The sequence below is a fragment of the Kogia breviceps genome, chromosome X, assembly GCF_026419965.1.
Source record: "Kogia breviceps isolate mKogBre1 chromosome X, mKogBre1 haplotype 1, whole genome shotgun sequence".
NCBI lineage: Eukaryota > Metazoa > Chordata > Mammalia > Artiodactyla > Physeteridae > Kogia > Kogia breviceps.
Window position 1 is genome coordinate 15,099,375 of NC_081330.1, and position 7,052 is coordinate 15,106,426.

Genomic DNA, 7,052 nt, shown 5'->3' on the forward strand with positions numbered 1-7,052 from the left:
CCACTCGCCTGCTCCCTGAGTGGCGGCCACCAGCGTAACCCCGCCCCTAGCGTGGCCGCGCCCCTTTCGGGGGCTACAGACTGGCCGCCGTGGACTCAGCCCCACCCACGGGACCCGCCCCGCCGGCAAGCCTCGCCTCCTCCCAGACTCCCAAGAGAGCCAGAGAGCCTGAGCGCGTTGTAAGGCGCTGCTGCCCTGGGATCCTTTTGCAGAATGCGCTAGAGCAGAGGAGTAGAGGCCTGGAGGGTCTGGACCGCTGGGCTGATTCTGCACAGAAGGCCCACCCTGAACCTTCTGCCCCGTTTACTCCATCTCCTTTCCCTCACTGTCTCCACAGAAAACCGGGCCAGCCAACCCACTGTACTTTTCTTTAATTCACATTTTTATGGTAACTCTGCACTATGGAGTTTCACCAAACCCACACGCGCATTTTTTTCCTTTCGGGTATATTGGCTGGTCCTGTGTATTTCTTCATTCGTTAATTGCTCCATTGCCTCGTTTTCCTTACCTTTCACTCCGTAGTGATTTCTAAGCACTCCTCTTGGTCTATCTTTGCCCTGGATACCGCACAAGGTCCTCTCCGGCATTCATCTGCTCTCATTCTTTGCCTTTTTCTTGTTGTTGGGCTTTAAAGCCTTTTCGTGGTTTCATCTAATCTTTTTCTAAACCACATCCAATCCGAACTCCGTCACGTTTTGAAGACTATTGAAATGCACATGCTTTATTATAGTCAGGACTTTTAAAAAGTTGTCTGCAAGAAGCTGATTCACGAAGACCTCATCCCAATTTTCACAAGGAGGGCTGGCCTAAGTTAATACCTTAATAGTCCCTCTCAAAATGCCTGTTCACCATCACACTGAATATCTCTGTATAAGTGTTTAAGGGACCCAGCAGATTCATATACACTGAGCAATTGTCCTACCTGCATGATCAAGGAAGAAAAGTAAGTTTGAGAGGCACTAGGTTATTGGATTGCATCATGATTTTATCAACAATATAACCATGCATGGATATGAATGCATAAAAAACACCAGGGCAGATATATATCAAATTATGGAACATTGTTTACTCTGGTTAAGGCAGTAGGAAGGAGGACATACTTTTTATTCTTCATGTATATGTATGTATATCCATATGTATATCTATAAGTATTACTTGTATAATGCAATAAAAATTACTTGAAAACGAAGGGGCACAGGAATATAGACTTAAGCTTTATAGAAACCCTTTGTTCCAGACTGGATCCAGCATCAGTCATTTGCAGAACCTGTTCCCTCCAATCATTTCTAAAACCTCTCCTTGGCCTCATCTCATTTATTTTTAACATTTTATTTTGAAATAATTATAGACTCACAGGACGTTGCACAAATAGAACAAAAAAGACATTGTGGCTTTCACCCAGCCTCCCCAATGGTGGCATTTTCTATAGACACAGTATAATATCAAAACAAGGAAACTGACACTGGTATATTACTCTTGACTAGACTACAGGCCTAATTCAGTTTTCACCATTTTTCTAACCTGCATTAATTTGTGTATGTGTACATGTATAGCTCTAGCAATTTTATCCCATGTCAGGATTCATGTAACCACTACTACAATCAAGATTCAAAAAAGTTCCAGCACCACAAAAGAACTGCTTTGGGCTACCTCTTTGTACTTACTCAGCAACCCTGTAGATATTTTGTTAGAGTTACATCTATCTCATTTCCTTTAGAGTGGTTGTAAGTGGTACCGTGTGTTTAATTTTGGTTTCCACATGTTCATTGTTAGTATATAGAACTGCAATTGATTTTTTAATTAAACCTTTTCTTTTGAGATAATTGTAGATTTACATACAGTTGCAAGAAAAAATAGAGAGATCCCATGTACATTTTGCCCCGTTTTCCACAGTGGTAACATCTTTCAAAACTGCAGTACTGTACAATATCAAAATCAGGATATTGACACAAATCTATCTATCTTGTTCAGATTTCCCCAATTTACTTTGTGTGTGTGTGTGTGTGTTTAGTTCTATGCAATTTTATCAAGTGTGGATTCATGCATCCACCATCATACTCAACATATAGAACAGTTTAATAACTGTCAGGATCCCTTGTGCTGCCCTTTCTTGGCCACACCCACTTCCTTCCTGCTCTTCCTCCTTAATGCCTGGCAATCACTAATCTGTTGTCTATTTCTATAATTTTGTCTTTTTGAGAATGTTATACAAATGGACCCATACAGTATGTAACATTTTGGGATTGGCTTTGTCACTCAACATCATTCTTTGGAGAGTCATCCAATTTGCTGGGAATGTCAAGTGTCAGTAGTTCACTGCTTTTATTGCTGAGTTAGTATTCCTTGGTGTGGTCGTACCATAGTTTGTATACCACTTACCCAGGAAGCACAGCAGGGTTTCCAGTTTTGGGCTATTAGGAATAAAGCTGCTGTGAATATTTGTTCACGGGTTACTGTGTGAACAAAACTTTCTATTTATCTGGGATAAATGCCCAAGAGTGCAATTGCTGGGTTGTATGGTCAGTGCGTGTTTAGTTTCATAAGACTCAGGCAAACTTTTCCATCGTGGCTGTAACATTTTACATTCCCATCAGCAATGTATGAATAGATCCAGTTTCTCTTCATACTCATCAACATTTGGTATTATCACTATTTTTTTATTCTTGACATTCTGATAGGTGTATAGTGATATCTCACTATGGCTTTAATTTATATTTCTCTAACGGCTAATAATGGTGAAAATAGTTTTATGTGCTTATTTTGTATCTGTATGTCTTCTATAGTGAAATGTCTTTTGTCATGTTCTGACTGAACCGTTTGTTTTTTGGGTTTTGTTTTAATATAAATTTATTTATTTATGGCTGCGTTGGGTCTTTGTTGCTGCGCGCGGGCTTTCTCTAGTTGCGGTGAGTGGGGGCTACTCTTTGCTGAGGTGCGCGTTGCGGTGCACGGGTTTCTCATGGCGGCGGCTTCTCTTGTTGCGGAGCATGGGCTCTAGGCGCGTGGGCTTCAGTAGTTGTGGTGCACGGGCTCCAGAGCGCAGGCTCAGTAGCTGTAGGCTCACGGGCTTAGTTGCTCCGCGGCATGTGGGATCTTCCCGGACCAGGGCTCGAACCCGTGTTCCCTGCATTGGCAGGCGGATTCTTAACCACTGCGCCACCAGGGAAGCCCTGAATAATTGCCTTCTATCAGCATTCAGCATCATGCTTGTGGTCAGACATATGCTGAAACTTAAACTTATTCCAGTAGTCATCTTCATGCGTCTTTTAAAAATTGAAGTATAGTTAATTTACAGTGTTTTGTGTTAATTTCTACTGTATAGCAAAGTGATTCAATTATACATATATACATTCTTTTTCAGATTCTTTTCCATTATGGTTTATCACAAGATATGTAATATAGTTCCCTGAGCTACACAGTAGGACCTTGTTGTTTTTATGCTTCTTATCTCACCTGAATGTTGCCCTTATTACAACAGGCATCCTCTTGGTAGTTGTGTCACACTGAACCTTAACTTGTTCCATCAGTAATATTCTAGATTGTTGACACTCTTTAAATCTTAATCTTATTCCAGTGGCTATGCTAGTGTTTGTTGGTGTCACATTGAACTTTAACTTTTCCACCACTCATCTCGTTTGCGTTGGCTTGGTGAACCTTAACTTTCTTCCAGCAGTCAACTGAATGCTTGATCACACATCATAGCAAGACATGAGTCTACCAGCCATCTTCAAGCATTTTGTCTCATACTGAATCTTAAGCTGGTTCCAGCAGTCATATCATGCTTGCCATCCCACACTCGACCTTAACCTCATTCAAGCAATCATGTTTCTGACAATGTTTGACACTTAACCTTAACCTTATATCAGTGGTCATCTTCAAGTTGGTTGACTCATACTGAACAGTAACGGAATAGCAGTGGTCAGCTTCACGCCTGATGTTTCTCAATAAACCTTATCTGTATTCCAGTGGTCTTCCTCATAATTACAGTCTCGCGCTGAACTGACCCTTATTCCAGAGGCCATCTTCTTGCTTGTTGCCTCACACTGCAGCCTGATTCTTTTTGTAATCCATCCACTTGCTTATTGTTGCACACCGAACCTTAACCTTATTCCAGCAGCCATCTTCATACACACTGTCACCCTTTCGATCTTAACCATATTTCCACAGTCATTTTCAGGTTGGTGGTCTCATCCTGAACCTTTATTGAAGCAGTCACCAACATGTTCGTCAGGTCACACCGAACCGTAGGTACCTTTATTCTAGCAGTCAGCAACAGGCCTGTTTTCTCCCATCGACTCTAAGTTTATTCTAGCTTTTTGTCCCACACTGAAGAATAACCTTCGTCCAGGGGTTATCTTTCTGATCGCATCTCACACTGGGCCTTAACCTTCTCCCAGAAGTCATCTTCACGCTCTTGTCTCACTCTGATCCTTAAAAATAATCCATCATCTTCGTGGTGGTTGTGTCACGCTGAACGTTATCCTATTGCTGCAGTGACCTTCCAGCTTGTCATCCTCTAAGTCTTTCCCTAATTCCAGTGTCATGTTCAGGAATGCTGTGGCACACTGAGCTTTATATTTATTTCCCTGTCGCACACCAGACTTACGTCATTCAGCAGCCAGCTGGACGCTTTTGGTCTCACACTGAAGAAGAAATTCTGCCATTCGTTGTTATGCTTCCTGCACTAAACTGAAACGCGATCTTATTTGAGCAGCCACCTAATTGCTTGCGTCGCCCAGTGAACCTTGACCTCATTCCAGCAGAATGAGGATTGAAGATTCCAATCCAGTCTTCAGGATTGTTTTTCACACTGAACCATAACCTTTTCCCAGTGAAAATTTCCTGTTTTTGTCTCACACTGAACAAAATAGTTGTCTTTGTGCTTGTGGTTTCAGCCTGAATCTTAAACTGTATTCCAGCGGTCCCCTTTATGTGTGTTTCATGCTGAACCATAGAAGATCTATATTCCTGTTATCAAATACTGAACCTTAGGGCTTCCCTGGTGCCACAGTGGTTGGGAGTCCGCCTGCCGATGCAGGGGACATGGGTTCGTGCCCCGGTCCGGGAGGATCCCACGTGCCGCGGAGCGGCTGGGCCCTTGAGCCATGGCCGCTGCGCCTGCGCGTCCGGAGCCTGTGCTCCGCAACGGGAGAGGCCACAGCAGTGAGAGGCCCGCGTACCGCAAAAAAAAAAAAAAAAGCATAAACATACAAATAGATGATAAACCTCATTAAAGTTTAAATACATGCTAATTAAACAGTAAGATACTGTCTTTTACCTATAAGGTTGATAAACTTAGAGATAGCAAATGAAGTATGAGGGTCAAGGAGGATCCAGGAATACCAAGAGGATTCTGGGGCTTCCCTGGTGGCTCAGTGGTTGAGAATCCGCCTGCCGATGCAGGGGTCACGGGTTCGTGCCCCGGTCCGGGAGGATCCCACGTGCCCCGCGGAGCGGCTGGGCCCGTGAGCCATGGCCGCTGAGCCTGTGCGTGCTGAGCCTGTGCGTCCAGAGCCTGTGCTCCGCAACGGGAGAGGCCACGACAGTGAGAGGCCCGCGTACAGAAAAAAAAAAAAAAAAAAGGCAGAGTAAGGGAGAATTCTCTTCTTCAGCTGGGATGTCCATCTTTTCCTGCCCTTGAACATTGGAGCTCCTGGTTCTCTAGCTTTTATTTACTTTTTAAATTTTTATTGGATTATAGTTGCTTTACAATGTTGTTAGTTTCTGCTGTACAGCAAAGTGAATCAGTTATACGTATACATATACCCCTTTTTTGGATTTCCTTCCCATTTAGGTCACCACAGAGCACTGAGTAGAGTTCCCTGTGCTGTACAGTAGGTTCTCATTAGTTATCTATCTCTGGCTTTTAGACTCAGGGACCTACACCTGCAGCTCTCCCCCCATCCCCCATTCTCAGGCTTTTGGCCTTGGACTGGGAGTTAAACCATTGGCTCCCCTGGTTCTTACATCTTCGGACCTGGACTGAATTACACCACCAGCTTTCCTGGTCCCCCAGCTTGCGGACGGCAGATTATGGGATGTGTCAATCTTCATAACTGTATGAGTGAAGTTCTATAATAAATTGAATTATATACATATATATATAAATACATACACATATGCATATGTGTATATATATAAATACATACACATATGTATAGGTATGTGTGTGTATATATATATATATCGATCTACCCATCCTACCTGTTTCTCTGGAGAATCCTGGCTAATAGAAGCATTATATATAAAAAGTATGGAATGTGGGCTTCCCTGGTGGCGCAGTGGTTGAGAGTCCGCCTGCCGATGCAGGGGACGTGGGTTCGTGCCCCGGTCCAGGAAGATCCCACGTGCCGCGGAGCGGCCGGGCCCGTGAGCCGTGGCCGCTGAGCCTGCGTGTCCCGAGCCTGTGGAGGCCCGCGTACCGCAAAAAAAAAAAAAAAAAAAAAGTATGGAATGTGACTGAAGACATATTTAGAGGAAAATCCATAGCCTTAAATGCTTTTATCATTAAACAACAAATACTTAAGATACGATATGCTAGATATTTATTGAAAGTGTACACTGTGTAAGGCCTGAAAAAAATATATTTCATTTAATCTTCATAGTACTTAAGAGGTGGGTACTGTGTTTTGCCATTTGTAATACTTTGGAGGTACGTACTGTATTTTGTCCTTATCTTTTTGAAATGCTCAGAAGTATAATTAGGCACATCCACATACTGTTTTAACTATGATATGTTTCCAAGGACTATTTCACATAATTCTTGATTCAATGCCACAAATATTTATTAGTGCTGATTATATACAAGACACTATGACAAAGAAATGAATAATAGATGTTCTCTACCCTGTAAAATCCAGTCATGTGTGTTTATGATATAGATGATACAGCTCATATCATGGTTGCAACTAACACTACTAGCTAAATGGATTGTATTAAATGCTAAAACTGATACATAAACCCAGCACCGTGGTTGCAGGGAGTAAAGTGATTCCAACTGAGGAGTCCATCGTGGAGCTTGTTGCCACTGCTCAGGGAGGCATCTCTAAGTT